At 35.7% G+C, this 19,784-nt stretch overlaps 1 long non-coding RNA gene across 2 annotated transcripts; it reads left to right on the forward strand.

Annotated features, from left to right (window-relative positions):
* Window positions 1–1,145: 1,145 nt before the first annotated feature.
* Window positions 1,146–6,328, forward strand: LOC112740950 (uncharacterized). Of its 2 annotated transcripts, none has more exons than XR_011871781.1 (4): window positions 1,146–3,544; window positions 3,805–4,374; window positions 4,740–5,063; window positions 5,351–6,328. It is a non-coding gene; the product is annotated as an uncharacterized lncRNA (long non-coding RNA). The 2 variants fall into 2 exon arrangements; XR_003171330.3 differs by having other exon boundaries at window positions 4,740–4,882.
* Window positions 6,329–19,784: the final 13,456 nt, after the last annotated feature.

The raw sequence follows: 19,784 nt of genomic DNA on the forward strand, positions 1-19,784 counted from the left end.
GTCACAAGAGAGGATTTTATGTCGCATGCTACACTCCAATGAAAAATAGAGCACGAGGAGAAGATGAAGTACCCAACGCCCCATCAATTTCAAGGTTGGGTTACAACAAAAATACTCTCATTGTCTTAAACTTGGTCAAAACAAGTGAGGTTGTCCTATTAGAATTAAAATTGTAAGTTTTTTTTCCATTAAATTTAATTTACTATCTTCCAAATAAATCTTGTTTACTCTTCTTTGTTTGGTTAATGGTAATGACAGTAGACTAGCACCGTAAGGGCAAACCCTACGAGGACCAATTCAAGCAAACCAATTGCAAGCCCGTCAAACCAGCAAATCGAATCCATAGAAAAAAAAAACAAACACAAATGCGCAATCGAAGAAACATCACTACTACTTCTTACATCTCTCTCGCTAAACTAATACGATCATCTCTCTCAACATTATTTAGGTTCCATTCCTAAACCATGAAAAAAAAAACACAAAAATAATGCTCTATCCCAACACTGCAAGAGCAGTAAAAATTGATAGTTTGCATTTAGCATATATAAGACTTGGTTTACTTGTATTGCTGCTAGGGGTGAAAAAAGGTCAGGCGACCTGCCAGGGCCTATAGCCTGGCCTGTGTTTGGCCTGACCTGACCTGGCCTGTTATAAAATAGGCACAGGCTCAGACTCTTATAAAAGCCTTATTATGTTAATAGGCCAGGCCCAGATCACTAATTAGCCTAATAGGCCTATCAAGCCTGTCTGGGCCTGTTAATACATAATTACATATATAAATAATTTTTTTATTATTAAAAAAATTATGTGATATTTTAAATTTATTATATTTAATTATAAATAGTTTTGTATGTTTTAAATACTTTAAAATTTAATTTTTCTATAAATATTAAATATCACATATTACATATAAATATGTTTATTAAAAAATATTTTTTTAAAATAATATTTTCATTTTTATAAAAAAATTATTAGGCCTTTTAACAAGCTTCAGACTAGGTCAGGCTGAATAACAGGCCAGGCTTACCACTCTAAAAAAAGCCTATAGCAGGCTGCAGACCAGGCTCAGGCCAATTGACTAAACCCTAAAAAAAGCAAGACCTGGCTTACCACTCTAAAAAAAGCAATTTGCTGCTATTCTATCTGCCCAAGCAAAAAAAGTGCATCCCTTTCCAATATGAAACATAAACACCAAGAACATGAAGAATTCCACAAGCCCATATCAAAACACAAGTTAAACAACATACTTACATTATAATATATAAAAACACAGAATTTGCATTCTGGATTTTCTGCTGTCTTCGACCACTTCAAAATAGGGGCTCCCCACAATTGCAGGTAAGTTTTGCTCGTCACCTACTTCTTTTTTGTGATGATATTGAACTCTAAGAAGCCATAATTTAGAATTTTAGTTTCTTGTTTTAGGAAGAAGTATGACGAAGATACAAGGTGGGACTAGGGTTTAGATTTGGGTTTTTTTATATCTTTTTGTTTATATATATATTTTTTTACAAAAAATTTAAAAAATAAGTTAAAATAATTTTATTTGCCTAGTCATCCATTAGAGGTCTGGTCAGAGTTTCAGATTATCAGTTCACTAATATCCATTTTTAATTTTAACTTGATAGGAGACAGTGGCAGAATTGGTGCAATTCGAAAACTTTAAGCATAAATTTAAAATAAATTAAAATTTGAAACTATTTTTGAAATCTTTTACAAATATTAAGGATAAAAGTAATGCTTTACCCTATTAATAATTATTCATGGTTATTGCATCCATAAACATATAATATAATTATATTTTGTTAGTAATAACTAATAAATTTAATTTTAATATATTATTAATATATAATAATTTTATATATGTGCATTTAATTATATAATGTCATATTCATAAAAATAATTAATTTTTATATTAATAATATAAATAATTATTTAAAAGAACGAATATAATTAAATAATTATATAAAAAATTTTATGTATCAAAATTAAACTCCTCACTAATTTAACTATATTTGGACAAAGAATAATGCTGATTTGTTATAAGTGTGATCATTGTAAATCTATCAATGATGTAATAACTCATTTTTTATTGGCACACCAGTAAATAATGCTACAATGAACATCAGTAAGTGAAAAAATAAAAATACACAATAAAATCTACAGAAAACGAGAAAAAAAAATTGAAAAAAAATTAAAAAAATTTCTTAAACGAACTAATTAATAGTGATGAGTGTCGATTCATCTTTCTTTAAAGTTGAAAAGAACTAAATAAAAATATCTCTTTTATTTAATTACTACAAAAAAAATATTAAATATGGTTAAATTTATCGATAAATTAATAAAAATAATGTATTAGTAATATATTTATTAGTAAATTTTTATCTGACAATATAACTTTTACCTATAATTAATTATCATCGAATTTTATGACAAATTTTTTATTTAAAATTTGCCGATAATTAACGTCTGATAATTTTGATGTTCTATTTATTTTTTATTTAAATATTTTTTTTGCACAATTACTAATCAAATTATAAATAATAGAAATTAAATATGATAAATTAAATATTAAGTGTATAAAAAAATTAAAAAATTAAAAAATAGAATATACAATAAAACGTCTACGATAAAATTACTCTAAATTGCTTATTGAATCTGAATTTGCATCGATTTCGGTCTCTTTTTTTTTTAATTTCTGTTGATACTGCTGCGATTTCTTGTTCTATTGATAGTTGAGATTTGGTTGCTTCTTGATGGATTTATGGCTATTACTGTTGTCTTAGTCTAGTTTTAATTTCTTCCCACCCAATTTTCCAACTTCATTCCAGCAAAATTATGATAGAAAGTAATTTCAAATGTTTTTAAATTGGCAAATACAACTGAAACCATCTCAGAACTTTCCCTTTCAAACCTCTCTCTACTTTTATGAATCTCTACTCTTCATGTGTTTCTCTAGCATTCTAGTATTACTCAGTACATATTGTCCATTTATGACCATTTTTTCCATCCAATATTAGAAAGGTATCTTCAGATTATTGAGTCATTTGTTTTTCCATGAAAATGGAAAAACTTCTCAATGAAAGCACCAATGTTAGAACCCCTCTTTGAGTTAGGGAAAAAAACTCCAAATTAAACCAAATTCAATATCAATTCATTAATTCCTTATGATACATTGATAAAAGTTTCCTATTTATACTCTTAAAAAGACTAAGTAATTCTAATGGGCTTAACTAGCATCCTTTCTAATATTAAATTGTAACATCACTGCTCGCGATTTACTCTTCTCTATTCGATTTCCTCGTCATTGCCTGTGTTCCTCATTGCTGGCGTCGCTGTTGCCGTCTCCGTCGTGTTCGTCGCTGCTCGCCTAGCCGTTAGGTTCGTCCCTGCTCGCGTCACCATCTGTTCATGGCTGCTCGCATTTGAAGCTTCTGATTTTTGGTCTTCTCGCTTCCAACTTTCTCGCCGCCTTCTGCTCTCAGCGTCTTCTTGGCTCCTGGCTGGGTGCTGATCTGCTCTACTCCGCCGTGGTGCATCACAGGTAGGCTCCTTGCTCTGTTCTATTTTGTTATGGCTGAAGTTGACGAGAAATTTTGGTTCTGCAATTTTTTCTTCTTTGATGAGAAATGACTGCTTAATTAATTCTGGTCCTGTAAAATCACTACAATGTTTCATTGTTATGATATATTTATCTGCCTCTGCTTTAATCACTAAATGATGGCAAATTTAGGGTTTGGAATTTAATTATTGTGGGTGGAATCTCAATTTGGGAATTTAACAGTGGATTCGTTGTTATTGTAGGGGTTGGAGTTGGCTGGGAATTCTTTCAGTTCAATTGAGTTAGCGCTAAGTTTTCGCCATGCTTCCAATTACGTTCACTTCTTTTTTTCTACTTTTCTCCTTGCAAATTTTGTAGGTTTGCTTTCATAGCTACAATATTTGGGGAATTCTCGGAAGCTTTGTTTTGGCTACAGCTGCCTCTAGCGCTTAAACATTTGATGGATTTTGTGTGCAATAGCTATTTCAATGGTTTTATCTTGTAAAGTTGTAAACAATGGTTTGGATGCTTGATGGATCTTGTGTGCAATAGCTATTTCAATGAAAAACTTGTTGTAAAGTTATCAATATAATGTGCTTGATTTTCTTTGACAAATGTATTGTCATATCTTATGCAACTACAAGATGCAGGTGCTGGGCGGACATGGGATGATGCTGTAAACATTGCAATTTGGTGGAGAGGGCACCAATGAGACCTGCTTGTCATTTGCAATTTTGGTTTATAATTTTGAATTTTTGATACTGGTTGCAGAGAAGTATGAAAGAAAAGCCACGAGATTTTGGGATGTCTTCTACAAGTGCCACAAGGACAAGGTAAAGGGCGGTTTGTTTATTATGTTTTATTTAATTGATATTTAGTAGATATTCTATTTTAATTAGTATTTAATTATAAGCATTTTTTCCATTGGTTTCATTTTGGAATTTGGATTTGGTAAATATTCTATTGAGTTGTTTTGTTTTGTTTTGTTTTGATATGCTTAAGTATGCATTACAAGGTAGAAGTCCACTAACTAGTTTTCACATTGAATTCTTGCATGAACAAAACTAAATTAACAGGGACTAATAATAGTTATTATTAATTGAAATACCTGTGTAACCTGCAAAAATTTAGTGACATTCATTTTGAGCACAAATAAATAACATTAATTTGACTGGTAAGGTTGTTTTTCATAATGTAGATGGTTAGATAAGGCTGCAATTGTGACAAAGAGGAAACTAGATATCCAAATGCAGGAACAAACTTATGGAAACTAGCCACTGTCCACAGAGTAGAAAAGCTGAAAATATGAATGCAATTGTGCCGCTTTTAAAATATGAATAAGTATATAGCTGAAATCTTGCTTATTTATGTATTTATTTGTTTTGACTTCTCAGATTATTGCTTTGTTGAATAGCTGAAGAGCCAGGATAATTATTTTTACATGGTGGTTATATCTACTTGTTCTTCTCCTTCCTATACACAATCAGATCAGTATTTCTTTTGAGGGTTTTATGGAAAGCAGGTTTTACTTTCGTGCTTTTCCTTCAATTCACATATTTTCCTATACATTTTTGGAACTGGTCTAAATTATTAGAGATAATTAGGGACTAAGGAATATGTTCTTGGTAATAATGCTAGCCATTGGTTACAGTACATTCTTCCATCATGATTCTGTAATCTTTGCCGTAAAGTAATGTTTAAAAACAAAGGGAGAATCATAAAATTTCCTTCTGATGTAAGAGTGCCTTTCAAAAGTTTCCTTAGCAGTTAGTGAAATCTCACCGGTATCTTCTATCACAATTTGTACAGAAACAAGACTAGGATCATCAAGTGTGGAGCTTTGCCAGTTCTGCTGAATCACCTTCACTCTCAAAGCCAGACAGTGGTGCAATTGACAGTAGCAGCCATGCTAACCCTCTCATCCTGCAAGGCAAATAAGGTTGCAATTGCTTCATCCGGTGCTCTACAACACTTGGCTGAATTTGTAATAGCGGTGACATCAGTTACAGCTTGATGTTGTGACCACAATCCACAACCTCTCAACCTGCGAAGAGATTGTTCCATTGATCGTTGCTTCTGGCATTATACTTTCATTGCTTGAACTGGTCCACAACTCTGAAATCATCTCCACTGGGTGAAAAGGCGATTGGTTTGCTCGAAAATATTGTCTCTTCATCAGAGAGTGCACTTTGTGAGGCGGCTAGTGTTGGTGGGGCAATTCGGATACTGGTCGAGACTATTGAAGATGGATCTTCACTAGGGAAAGAGCACGCAGTTGGTATACTTTTCCTTATATGCCAAAGTTGCAGAGAGAAATACAGAGGAATGATTCTAAGAGAGGGAGGGATGCCAGGACTGCATCAGTTAAGCATAGATGGAACGCGGAGAGCCAAGAACATGGCTCGAGAACTGTTGTTGCTTCTGAGAGATTACTCCGATTATAGTTCAAGACAAACACAAATAATCATGAGCTCATAGAGCGGATCATGGAAGAAATTGATGCAGATGGAGAGAAATTGGCTGATGCTAAGCTGCGGTTAGTAAAGGAGATGATTGCAAAGCTGAACACATAATCTTCAGCATCCTTGTGATAAGCTTTCAACCAAGCATCCTAATAATCTTCAGCACATTGGTGAGATTTATTGGCAAACATGAATATATGTATTTAAAATGTTAGTTGAAACTTTTAATATCTATTTTAATTAGAATTTCATTAGTTATTAAGGTTTTATCTTTTTTCTGAATTTTATTGTGTACAAATTTATTTATAATTAAAATTATTACATATATCTAATTTGTATTTTTACTGGAAAAACAACCCTTATTTTTAGCCAAAAAGACAACCTTTCAATGGTTGCATATTTAGTTTAGAGGCAACACTTATATGGGTTGCATATCAAACTGATAGGCAACATTTTTAACAGGTTGCAAATTCAAATAAATAGGCAATAATTCAACATGTTGCATATTCTAAACAATAGGTAACACTTTAAAAGCGTTGTCTATTTAAAGAATAAGTAATGCTTCTAAAGAGTTGTCTTCAAAAGCGTTGCTTTTGAAACAAAAAAACGTTGCCTTGACTTAAGGCAGCGGCCGCATCTGCAAAGCCCATAAAAACGTTGCCTCAAGTCTCAAAAGATTGCTATAAATCAAAGATAACTTTTTATCAACCTTTAGTCAACACTTTTTAAATGTTATCTTAGCTTCAAAATGTTGTAGTGAGTATAAAAAGATGGAAACTAAATTTTTATTTTTTTTTTGTTGAAAATGTTTGATAATAAAAAATAATTAACCAAAAAAAAAACTATCAAAAAAGGAAAGATTATTGATCCACTTCAAATAAAAATTATGTAACTTTTAAATATATTTTGTATCTAATCTTTTTTTTTTAAATTTGTTCTATCAATCTTAAAATCTTTAAAAGTACGCTTAAATAATGTATAGCATGATTTATTTAATCTTTATTTTTTAAAAAAAATTATTAAAATTTTTATTTTTTTCCACATTTAAGCTTTATTTTCACTATAATGTATAGCATGAAAAGATGGAAACTAAACTTTTATCTTTTTTTTTATTGGAAATGTACAATAATAAAAAAGAATTAGCCAAAAAAAACTGTCAAGAAAGGAAAAATTATTGAACCACTTGACATAAAAAATTATGTAACTTTCAAAAATATTTTGTATCTAATCTTATTTTTTTAAAAGATTTGTCCTATCAATCTTAAAATCTTTAAAAGTACGCTAAAATAATAAAAATTGAGTTAGTAAACAAAATTTCAAAGCCAAAACAACTAATTTTCATGAAAACGCTAACACGAAATCATATCTTTCTGTAACAAACTTAAGATTTTATTTAGAAATCAATCAAATTTCAATTTATATAGCATATTGACGAGAATACACTGGTGTAGCCTATATATATATATCATAGCCATAGCCAAAGACTGAAAGACGCAGAGTAAACAAAATATTAAAGATCAGAAGCAGTTTCTTGAGAGCCATTGCTAACCTAATGATGAGTTCATTAGTTAATAAGCGTCCTGCTTCAGTAACTGTGAAGTGCGAGTATTGGAAGGAATTCGTCGACAACTATGAAGAGCCATTGAAAACGCCTATAACGACACCAGAGGAAACACTTTTTGATAGCTTCCACATCACATTTTGCTGTACCCATCAATCTCTGAACCCCACCAAAATCATCGAATACGAAACCTATCTGCCTGATGAGTACTATTTTACTTCGTGCACTCCGATTACTGTCATCAGGACCTTGTTGGTTCCTTTGAACTGGATGCACAGTTATCTCGATCACAGCGACAAATCCAAGTTGCTAGAGACCTTTTCTGGAACTGCCGTACCAAGAATGGTATTAGACCAATTACTTCCTGATCTATGCCAGTTCGCAAGGGGGATCGTCGACAAGTCCGAATTCGATTGGGATAACTATACAGTGTGGCGAATTCGTGTGAATCTTACCGTCACCATAGACATTCTTGATGATCAAGATAGCGATTATTGGAGCCAGCAGCAGAGTCAAGATGCTGATGCATGCATGGGAGATCGATGAATCGATTTTCTAACTTCTTTTTAGTTTTATCATATTTTCCCAGTGCCCTGTTTTTTTTTTCTTTTTTCTGAACATTACTTTTGTAGATTGAAGCATTATTTTTGTTAATATGTCAATAAAAAACTGATTTTTATGGATTTACAATGTTCAATCTTATTAATCCAACTTTTAATAAAAAACTAATAAGTTATAACTTAAATGGCATAGTCTTCCCATACTCATCTAGGAGATTGTGAATTTGAATTTTCTTATCTTTGGTAAAAAAAAATCCAACTTTTAATAAAAAAAAGAAAATACTAATTAGAAAGATAAGTTTTAAATTAAATTATTTTGATTGATCACCTTAAATATTAAAAATGTTTATTATGATGCCTAAAAATTTAGTGCTAAATTATTAAAAAAATTAAATAATTAATATTTATTAAGTTAAAAGTATAATACTTAATAAATTTTAAATATTTAAAATTTATTATAAAAAATAAGTTAAATAGAAAGTAAATACTAAGTAATAGATATTTTAGAATTGACTAATATTAAATACTTGCTCTTTCTAATTTCTTTTCTGTGTTTCTGTTTCTTAATTTGTTATACAATAGAATAGCTTCAATTTAGTGTTTTTGGACATTACATAATAATAGTCATGCTACTATTGCAGTAGAATCCCAAATTATATAATTTTAATGTTTTTGGACATTACATAACTTGAATAGTTAATAACATGTCTTCTATTTTTCAATTTCATTGTCAGTCACTATTATAAAAACGAGGTTTAGCTATTAAATTTTAACTACCAACATTAAATTATAACAACAATAAACCATAATATTTTGTATTTATTATAGTGATTAAAATTTGACATTTTATTACAAATATCACTTTTTGTAGTCTTTAAATTATAAGTTTATACTTTTCTCTTTAGCAAAACTATTTTTTCTCTTAAAATTATATTGTGAAATAATAAATTAAAATTTTTATTTATATTATTATTTAATTGATATATATTATTAATCATTTTGTTTCACAATTATTTTTTAGATACATATTAGTTTCATTATTTTTTATATATATTATTTATGTAAAGATAAATTAAATTTGTCCTATACAATATCAATTGGTTAATATTTAATACTAATTATTTATTATACTGTTCCTATATGAATGAATCAACTCTTCATTCATAACATCATTTATTTTATTAAATTATATTCTGTTAACATGATTCTTGATTCTATTGTTTGATAATAAATAAATTAACTATTTTTGTTTTATCTTAAATATTAGTTTACAATCTTAATTCTATTTTACGTTATATTATTATAACAAAAATAAAAATAAAAATATACATATTCCAAATTAAAATTTAAATTATTAATTGTATTTGATCATTAAAAATAAATATAACAATTAATTTTATTACAAAAATGTTTGATAATCAAATAATATATAATAATTTGTTACATATTATTTGTTTCATTTTTATTTTATATATTATTTCGAACTCTCAAGTCATAACGAAAATCTTTTAAAATTTGAGAGAAAAAAAATGTAATATTAATATAATCATATATTTCTATTATAGATAATGTATATTTTTATTATTTTTAAACTTTAATCAAATTTAAAAATTTTAGTTTATCTTTTAAGTTAAGATAAGATAAATATTTCAGTTGATTCAACATAATAAATTTATCACAAAACCAACCTCTAAACCACATGTTAACGATGAATTTTCTTTTTTTTTTCTTTCTCTACGATGAACCAAACCTTCTTGATTTCTTGGTATAAGGTGCCTAGTTACTTGAAATCTATCACTAATGATGGGAGAGAAAAATTCAAATACTTGTGATTTTACACTAAAGTAATATTTTATTGTGTGTGAATAATTTTAGGATTTTGTTAGGGAGATAATAGATTATTTATTATTTATACAATGTGTACAATGGGCTATTGAGTTATAAAATGAACATGAGACAATAGATTATTTGTTATTTGTACAATGTGTACAATGGGTTATTGAGTTATAAAATGAACATCTCCCATACTATCTAGAATAACCATCCGAGTACTAGGGATAATAAACATTTTTCTAAAAGCTTAAACTGATTTTGGAAAATGAGAAAAGATAACACTAATGGTTATATCTCTAATACTCCATAAACCTCAATTGTACACATTGTACAAATATTTCATTGGCTTCTCGTATTTTTCCATAATTTTAATATAGTCCAAAAGATGATAAAAAAATAAAGTTTTTTTAGAGGTGTTGGACCAAAATGATAGAACCCAAAAGAACATTTTGAGTTGAATTTGAAGTTTAAAAAATGACATCTAATTAGAAATATACCAAACTAGATGTATCTTTATTAATATCACATGTCATGAGTACTTTTTTATTCGGACACTTCTTTATCACGAACATCTGAACATTGTTAGAACTAACTTAACTTATGGATATCAACTCTCTCCGTACACTAATTTTTAGTTAATGAGACTTGAAACGATAGAAACACCCAAAATTATTTTCTGCCAAATTAGTAGTAAGTTTTGAAATAAAAGAATAGGCTGAATATAACATTGTAATCTTTGGACAATGTACTCCCTCTTTAAAATGACTTAAAACTATAAAAAGACATCAACCTATTTTTTCTAAAAGATATTTTTTTTTGAAACTTGAGAGATTATACCTGTTACCGTGGGTAACCGGAGATTAATAGAATGGATGACGTTGGCTGGCCCAAATATGTGAGGGAGGAGGTTTTCGAATGAGTATGCAGCTCGGGAGACTCCGTCCGACTTGTTTGAACGAGGAGAGGGGGGTGGTACCTGCAAAGATACTCCGATGCCTAAGTTAGCAAGGGTGTGAGCAGGTCTAGAGAGTATTGGGCTTGGAGATACCTGAGGGGTGTCAGTGTATTTATAGTGGTGAGCCAATAACCACCGTTGGAGTAGTGCCGTATCTTTTGGGTGTTAACCGTCCCTTTATCTTAGGGAGGTTAAGATATGGCTCGATGAAGTGGTTAGAGAGATTTTAGGGGCGGTTACTCATTTAAATGAGTGTTTATCCGCCAGCTAACCTCACGTCCGACTTCTTTAGCGTAAGTCGTAGTCGACACCGACTTCTTATATGAAGGTCGGTGATTAGCTAGGCTTAATCCTTCGGGCTAGGCCTTTTTATTTGGACCTGGGCCTTTATCATTGGGCCAGGGTATGAACAGTGCCCCTACTTGAGCCCAAGATCCCTTTAGGGCTTGGGTTCAAGTATTTAGCTCGGGTTCGTAGCCGACTTTCTTGGAGGAAACACGGGTTTTTTAAACCGACGTGATTTTCGCGACCTTTTGTTTCTGACAGTTACGTCTATTCAAGCGTCGTGTCCGTTAGGGATGCACTTAGGGATTGATGGCTTTGGTAACGGTGCACTCTCATTAATGACTACTTCGTTTTTACTATTATGCCCCTTAGTATGTTTATAAATACTTTCCCTCTCTTTCCTTTTTTCGTTTCTGCAATCTTTCAAACTTCTTCTTTCTTTGTTCGTGCTGTATTCACTCGTACTATATTCTCGTGTTCCGGAGACTTTTGCTTCTTCCTACCTTCATTTCCAGAAAGAGGTTAGTTTCTTTCTCCTTCTTCGCACTTTTCGTATGACTTTACTTTGTAGAGAAATAGGTTTGTAGACTTTTGCTCGGTTCCTTTTTCTCCTCTCTAGAGACCTTTGTTTTTGATTTTCCCTTTTCTTTTTTCCCTTTGTAGGTTTCCTCATTTTTCTTAGAGAAAGAAAATGGCCTCCGTAGATTGGGTTGACGTTACTGTTCTGGGGGAGGAGCCGTTGGTTGATGCGGAGTTTATTACTCATCTTCGCACCCACCACCGGCTCTGTACTTCGGATGAGGATGAGCCTAAATATGAGTTGCTTGTTCCCGGTTTAGAGGACCGAGTTTGTCATGGGAGAGCCAACGAAATGGCTCCCCATTTCTTCTTTATGTATGAGTGCATGATCACCCGTTTGGGCGTCTTTCTGCCTTTTTCCGATTTTGAGATGTCTGTTTTGCAGCATTGTCGGGTTGCCCCTACCCAGCTTCATCCCAACTCCTGGGGTTTCTTGAAAATTTACCAATTTATTAGCCATGCTCTGGATTTCCCAACTTCTCTGAAAATCTTTTTCCATCTTTTTCATATGACCAAGCCTTTTAGTGGGCTGAATAATAAACAACAATGGGTTTTCTTCCGAGCTATACAAGGTCGGAGGATTTTTACCCTTTTTGATGAATCTTTTCATGACTTTAAAAATTTCTTTTTCAAAGTGCAAGCTGTAGAGGGTCATCACCCCTTTTTTCTGGATGATAATTCTTTTCCTCGCTTTCCTTTATACTGGCTGGAGGCCTCCCCTTGCGAGAAATATGGTTTGGATGACCTGGATGAAGTAGAGGCCGCCGTCGTGGGGTTCCTCCGAGAAGTGTGGGGGAGGGCTCCATATTTGGACACTAAAAAATTTCTCCAAGGGTCTCCGACCTTTGTCCAATCACAGCTAGGTAGTTTTTTCTGGTCTTGATAAATTTCCGACTTGTTATCTGGTCATTCCGACTTGTTTGATTCTTTAGCTATTGTTTTCTTTTTCAGAAATGGCAAAGACAAATGCTCAAGAATCTTTTCAGAGGGTCCAGGAGGCTAAAGCTAAGTCTCGCGCTCGGTCTGGTGGGGCCAGGGTTATCTCTCCTCCTCCTCCTCCTCGGAACATTGGGACCCTTTCCAACCCCATGGTGATTTCCTCTTCAACTCCCTCTCAGCCGCCCTCCGTCGTCCGACCTTCTCCCGATCCCAAGAAACGCAAGACCTTAGAGTCTGGCTCTTCTGGGGAGGTTAAGGCGGATGCTCTTGCATTCGTCCGAAAGAATATCTATCCTTATGCTCGTATAGGTATAGATGATATGTCTGTTCGGAGCCACCTTACCACTATGATCGAGGAGAGCCTCAAAGCGGCGGGGGTCTGTGGCAAGCTCCTGGATATCTTCGATAGGGCCCCTCTCAGCTCTTTAGGGGTGACCTCGAGGGTCGAGGAGCTGGAAGGGAGGCTTCGTGCATATCAAGAGCATGAGGGAGAGTTGAGGAAGGAAATTGCCAAGCTAAGGGAGGAGAGGGATACCCTTCGGGAGAAAGGGAAGGATTTGCAGGCCCAATGCAACATGGAGATGGATCTGAGGAAAATAGCGCAGGCCAACTATCAAAGCTTATTCAAGGATCTTGTGTCTGTGAAGACTGACCTGTTGAATTCTCGGAATGCATATGAGGAGTTGGAGGATTCCATTGCCGATGGTGCCGATGAGTCTTGGAGGATCTTCCTGGAGCAGGTCAGGGTCATTGCTCCCGACTTGGATCTTTCTCCTTTACATCCTGACAAAGTTGTCATTGATGGTGCCATCGTAGATCTTCCTGTCCCCGTAATTGTTTCTAAATCGGAGTTGAAGACTCGGGGGCAGAGGATTATTGAGTCTCCTCCTCGCTCTAAAGATGCTCCGAGTACTTCAGTTATTCCTCCGACTTCCTCTTCATCTCCTGTAGGTGCTTCTCTTCCTGGTCCCGGTGGCGCTCCTCCTGATTCTGGTGGTGGTGACCCGTCTGCTGTGAAAAAATGATCTTTGGCTATTTGGGGGTCCGGCCTGTGGGCCCCCCCATTTTTAAACTCTTTATTTATTTATCCTTATTTGTGCAGTTTGAACAATTTCTCTTGGCCTTCTCAGGCCGTAAACAAAATATCAAAAAATACCCTTTTTTTTATAAGGGTTTTTTAAGTTAACGAAATGGATACCCTTTTTTTGGATAAGGGTTTTGATTACCTTATGCGTGTATGCTTTTTGGTTGAAGTTCCCTTGATCTTTTCTTGCAAACCTTTGCTTTTCTGAGCTTTTCTGTTTAAGGACCTTCGGGACAGTCTTTAAACCTTTTCTAGGTTTTCCAATCTCTTTTTGTTATCCCTTATGCCCAACCACATTTTATTGGATTTTTATGACTTAGGTTATTTTTGCGATGCGTTTTCCCTTTGCTCGGTTCGTCATTCCGATTTTTGAGTCGAAGTGCTTTCGAGCTTTCCTACTCGGAGTTTCGTCCCGAATTATGAGTCGGGTTGTTTTCGAGTTGTCTACGATCGGCTTATATAACCTCTTTACACCGACTTGTACCTCGTCGTTTTATCCTGATGACCATCTAGGTCAGTTCATGAGATTTTCACGTTTTGTCGAGCTTAAGTCGGCGCGTTTCGTAGAAAGACTTAGAAAGAATAAAAAAGGATTTTATAAGAGATATTATAGATGAAAAAGATCTTTATTAATTGGGGAGGTACCTTCTTGCTACTAAGGGTCTTAATAGCCTATTTTCCCTTAGCCTTTACTATGATGCCTCGTTAAAAACCCTTCTCCAGAAAAAACCCTTTTGGGAAAAAATCATGAAGTTGGGAAAAGAGTACATCAGGGAGTAGAGTTCGCTTTTAACTGTAGTACCTTTTCATATTACAAGCATGCCATGACCTTGGTAATTCAGTGCCGTTCAGGTCGGTTACTTTATAATAACCTTTTCCTAAAACTTCACTGACTTTGTATGGTCCCTTCCAATTTGCGGCGAGCTTTCCTTCTCCTGATTTGTTGACTCCGATGTCGTTTCTGATTAAGACCAAGTCATCAGGGGCGAATGTTCTTCGAATGACTTTTTTGTTGTACCTTGTAGTCATCCTTTGTTTCAAGGCTGCTTCTCTTATCTGGGCATCTTCTCGGACTTCGGGGAGCAAGTCGAGCTCCTCTTTGTGTCCCCGTACGTTTCCGACCTCGTCATGGAGAACTACCCTTGGGCTTTGCTCATTGATTTCTATTGGTATCATGGCTTCTATGCCATAAACTAGTCGGAAAGGTGTTTCTCCCGTGGTGGATTGGAGGGTTGTCCTGTAGGCCCATAGCACTTGAGGAAGCTCTTCAGCCCAAGCTCCCTTTGCTTCTTGCAATCTCCTCTTTAGCCCTGCCAGTATGACTTTGTTGGCCGCCTCGGCTTGCCCATTGGCTTGTGGGTGTGGTAGCACGAAATTGTGAACAATACTTTTCACAACTCTCATAATCCCCGGTCATGAACCCCAAAAACTTGGTGTTCAATACCATGGCATTACACAACTTCGCACAACTAACCAGCAAGTGCACTGGGTCGTCCAAGTAATAAACCTTACGCGAGTAAGGGTCGATCCCACGGAGATTGTTAGTATGAAGCAAGCTATGGTCATCTTGTAAATCTTAGTCAGGCAAACTCAAATGGATATGGTGATGAACGCATAAAAATAAAGATAAAGATAGAGGTACTTATGTAATTCATTGGTAGGAACTTCAGATAAGCGCATGAAGATGCCTTCCCTTCCGTCTCTCTGCTTTCCTACTGTCTTCATCCAATCCTTCTTACTCCTTTCCATGGCAAGCTTATGTAGGGTTTCACCGTTGTCAGTGGCTACCTCCCATCCTCTCAGTGAAAACGTTGCCTATGCTCTGTCACAGCATGGATAATCATCTGTCGGTTCTCGGTCAGGCCGGAATAGAATCCATCGATTCTTTTGCGTCTGTCACTAACGCCCCGCTTGCTAGGAGTTTGAAGCACGTCACAGTCATTCAATCATTGAATCCTACTCAGAATACCACAGACAAGGTTAGACCTTCCGGATTCTCTTGAATGCCGCCATCAGTTCTAGCCTATACCACGAAGACTCTGATCTCACGGAATGGTTGTCTCGGTTGTCAGGCGAGCACTCGGTTGTCAGGCGATCAACCATGCATCGTGCAATCAGGAATCCAAGAGATATTCACCCAATCGAAGGTAGAACGGAGGTGGTTGTCAGTCACACGTTCATAGGTGAGAATGATGATGAGTGTCACGGATCATCACATTCATCAAGTTGAAGAAAAAGTGATATCTTAGAACAAGAACAAGCGGAATTGAATGGAAGAACAATAGTAATTGCATTAATACTCGAGGTACAGCAGAGCTCTATACCTTAATCTATGGTGTGTAGAAACTCCACCGTTGAAAATACATAAGTACAGGGTCTAGGCATGGCCGAATGGCCAGCCTCCTAATGATCTAAGAACTAGACGTCCAAAGATGATCTAGAGATCTAAAGTGATCAAAAGATGAAAATACAATAGTAAAAGGTCCTACTTATAGAAAACTAGTAGCCTAGGGTGTACAGAGATGAGTAAAGACATAAAAATCCACTTCCGGGCCCACTTGGTGTGTGCTTGGGCTGAGCAATGAAGCATTTTCGTGTAGAGACTCTCCTTGGAGTTAAACGCCAGCTTTAGTGCCAGTTTGGGCGTTTAACTCCCATTTGGGTGCCAGTTCCGGCGTTTAACGCTGGAAATCTTGAAGGTGACTTTGAACGCCGGTTTGGGCCATCAAATCTTGAGAAAAGTATGGACTATCATATATTGCTGGAAAGCCCAGGATGTCTACTTTCCAACGCCGTTGAGAGCGCGCCAATTGGGTATCTATAGCTCCAGAAAATCCACTTCGAGTGCAGGGAGGTCAGAATCCAACAGCATCTGCAGTCCTTTTCAGTATCTGAATCAGATTTTTGCTCAGGTCCCTCAATTTCAGCCAGAAAATACCTGAAATCACAGAAAAACACACAAACTCATAGTAAAGTCCAGAAAAGTGAATTTTAACTAAAAACTAATAAAAATATACTAAAAACTAACTAGATCATACTAAAAACATACTAAAAACAATGCCAAAAAGTGTACAAATTATCCGCTCATCACAACACCAAACTTAAATTGTTGCTTGTCCTCAAGCAACTGAAAATCAAATAAGATAACAAGAAGAGAATATGCAATGAATCCCAAAAACATCTGTGAAGATCAGTATTAATTAGATGAGCGGGGCTTTTAGCTTTTTGCCTCTGAATAGTTTTGGCATCTCACTCTATCCTTTGAAATTCAGAATGATTGGCTTCTTTAGGAACTTAGAATCCAGATAGTGTTATTGATTCTCCTAGTTAAGTATGATGATTCTTGAACATAGCTACTTATTGAGTCTTGGCTGTGGCCCAAAGCACTCTGTCTTCCAGTATTACCACCGGATACATACATGCCACAGACACATAATTGGGTGAACCTTTTCAGATTGTGACTCAGCTTTGCTAGAGTCCCCAACTAGAGGTGTCCAGGGTTCTTAAGCACACTCTTATTGCCTTGGATCACAACTTTATTTCTTTCTTTTCTCTCTCTTTTTTTTTTCATAGCTTTTTCTTGCTTCAAGAATCATTTTTATGATTTTTCAGATCCTCAGTAACATGTCTCCTTTTTCATCATTCTTTCAAGAGCCAACATTCATGAACCACAAATTCAAGATACATATGCACTGTTTAAGCATACATTCAGAAAACAAAAATATTGCCACCACATCAAAATAATTAAACTGCTATAAAATTCAAAATTCATGCAATTCTTTCTTTTTCAACTAAGCACGTTTTTATTTAAGAGAGGTGATGGATTCATAGGACATTCATAACTTTAAGGCATAGACACTAAGAAACTAATGATCACAAGACACAAACATGGATAAACATAAGCACTAGAATTTGAAAAACAGAAGAATAAAGAACAAGGAAATCAAAGAACGGGTCCACCTTAGTGATGGCGGCTCTTTCTTCCTCTTGAAGATCCTATGGAGTGCTTGAGCTCCTCAATGTCTCTTCCTTGTCTTTGTTGCTCCTCCCTCATGATTCTTTGATCTTCTCTAATTTCATGGAGGATGATGGAGTGTTCTTGATGCTCCACCCTTAGTTGTCCCATGTTGGAACTCAATTCTCCTAGGGAGGTGTTTAGTTGCTCCCAATAGTTTTGTGGAGGAAAGTGCATCCCTTGAGGAATCTCAGGGATCTCATGATGAGTGGGGTCTCTTGTGTGATCCATCCTCTTCTTAGTGATGGGCTTGTCCTCATCAATGGGGATGTCTGCTTCTATGTCAACTCCAACTGAATAACAGAGGTGACAAATGAGATGAGGAAAGGCTAACCTTGCCAAGGTGGAGGACTTGTCCGCCACCTTATAGAGTTCTTGGGCTATAACCTCATGAACTTCTATTTCTTCTCCAATCATGATGCTATGGATCATGATAGCCCGGTCTATGCTAACTTCGGACCGGTTGCTAGTGGGAATGATTGAGCGTTGTATAAACTCTAACCATCCTCTAGCCACGGGTTTGAGGTCATGCCTTCTTAATTGAACCGGCTTCCCTCTTGAATCTCTCTTCCATTGGGCGCCCTCTTCACATATGGTTGTGAGGACTTGGTCCAACCTTTGATCAAAGTTGACCCTTCTAGTGTAAGGATGCTCATCTCCTTGCATCATGGGCAAATTGAATGCCAACCTTACACTTTCCGGACTAAAATCCAAGTATTTCCCCCGAACCATAGTAAGATAATTCTTTGGATTCGGGTTCACACTTTGATCATGGTTCTTGGTGATCCATGCATTGGCATAGAACTCTTGAACTATCAAGATTCCGACTTGTTGAATGGGGTTGGTGAGAACTTCCCAACCTCTTCTTCGGATCTCATGTCGGATCTCCGGATATTCACCCTTTTTGAGTGAAAAAGGGACCTCGAGGATCACCTTCTTCAAGGCCACAACTTCATAGAAGTGGTCTTGATGCACCCTTGAGATGAATCTTTCTATCTCCCATGACTCGGAGGTGGAAGCTTTTGCCTTCCCTTTCCTCTTTCTAGAGGTTTCTCCGGCCTTGGATGCCATAAATGGTTATGGAAAAACAAAAAAGCAATGCTTTTACCACACCAAACTTAAAATGTTTGCTCGTCCTCGAGCAAAAGAAGAAAGAAGAGAGTAGAAGAAGAAGAAATGAGGAAGAAGGGGATGGCTTTGTGTTCGGCCAAAAGGGAGAAGAAGTGGTGTTTAGGGTGTGTGAAAATGAAGGAGTGATGGAGGGTATATATAGGAGAAGGGGAAGGGTAGGGTTCGGCCATTTGAGGGTGGGTTTGGGTGGAAAAGTGGTTTGAATTTGAATGGTGAGGTAGGTGGGGATCCTGTGGGGTCCACAGATCCTGAGGTGTCAAGGAAAAGTCATCCCTGCACCAAATGGCAAACAAAATCACGTTTTTAGCCATTTCTGGCGTTAAACGCCGGGCTGGTGCCCATTTCTGGCGTTTAACGCCAGCTTCTTGCCCCTTTCTGGCGTTTAACGCCAGTCTGGTGCCCCTTTCTGGCGTTAAACGCCCAGAATGGTGCCAGACTGGGCGTTAAACGCCCAACAGCTAACCTCACTGGCGTTTAAACGCCAGTGGGTGCGTCCTCCAGGGTGTGCTATTTTTCTTCCTGTTTTTCATTCTGTTTTTGCTTTTTTTCATTGATTTTGTGACTTCTCATGATCATTAACCTACAAAAAAGAGAAAATAACAAAATAAAATAGATAAAATATAACATTGGGTTGCCTCCCAACAAGCGCTTTTTTAATGTCAATAGCTTGACAGAGGACTCTCATGGAGCCTCACAGATATTCAGAGCCATGTTGGAACCTCCCAACACCAAACTTAGAGTTTGAATGTGGGGGTTCAACACCAAACTTAGAGTTTGGTTGTGGCCCCCAACACCAAACTTAAAGTTTGACTGTGGGGGCTCTGTTTGGCTCTGCCTTG

Source organism: Arachis hypogaea, chromosome 2 (assembly GCF_003086295.3).
Source record: "Arachis hypogaea cultivar Tifrunner chromosome 2, arahy.Tifrunner.gnm2.J5K5, whole genome shotgun sequence".
NCBI lineage: Eukaryota > Viridiplantae > Streptophyta > Magnoliopsida > Fabales > Fabaceae > Arachis > Arachis hypogaea.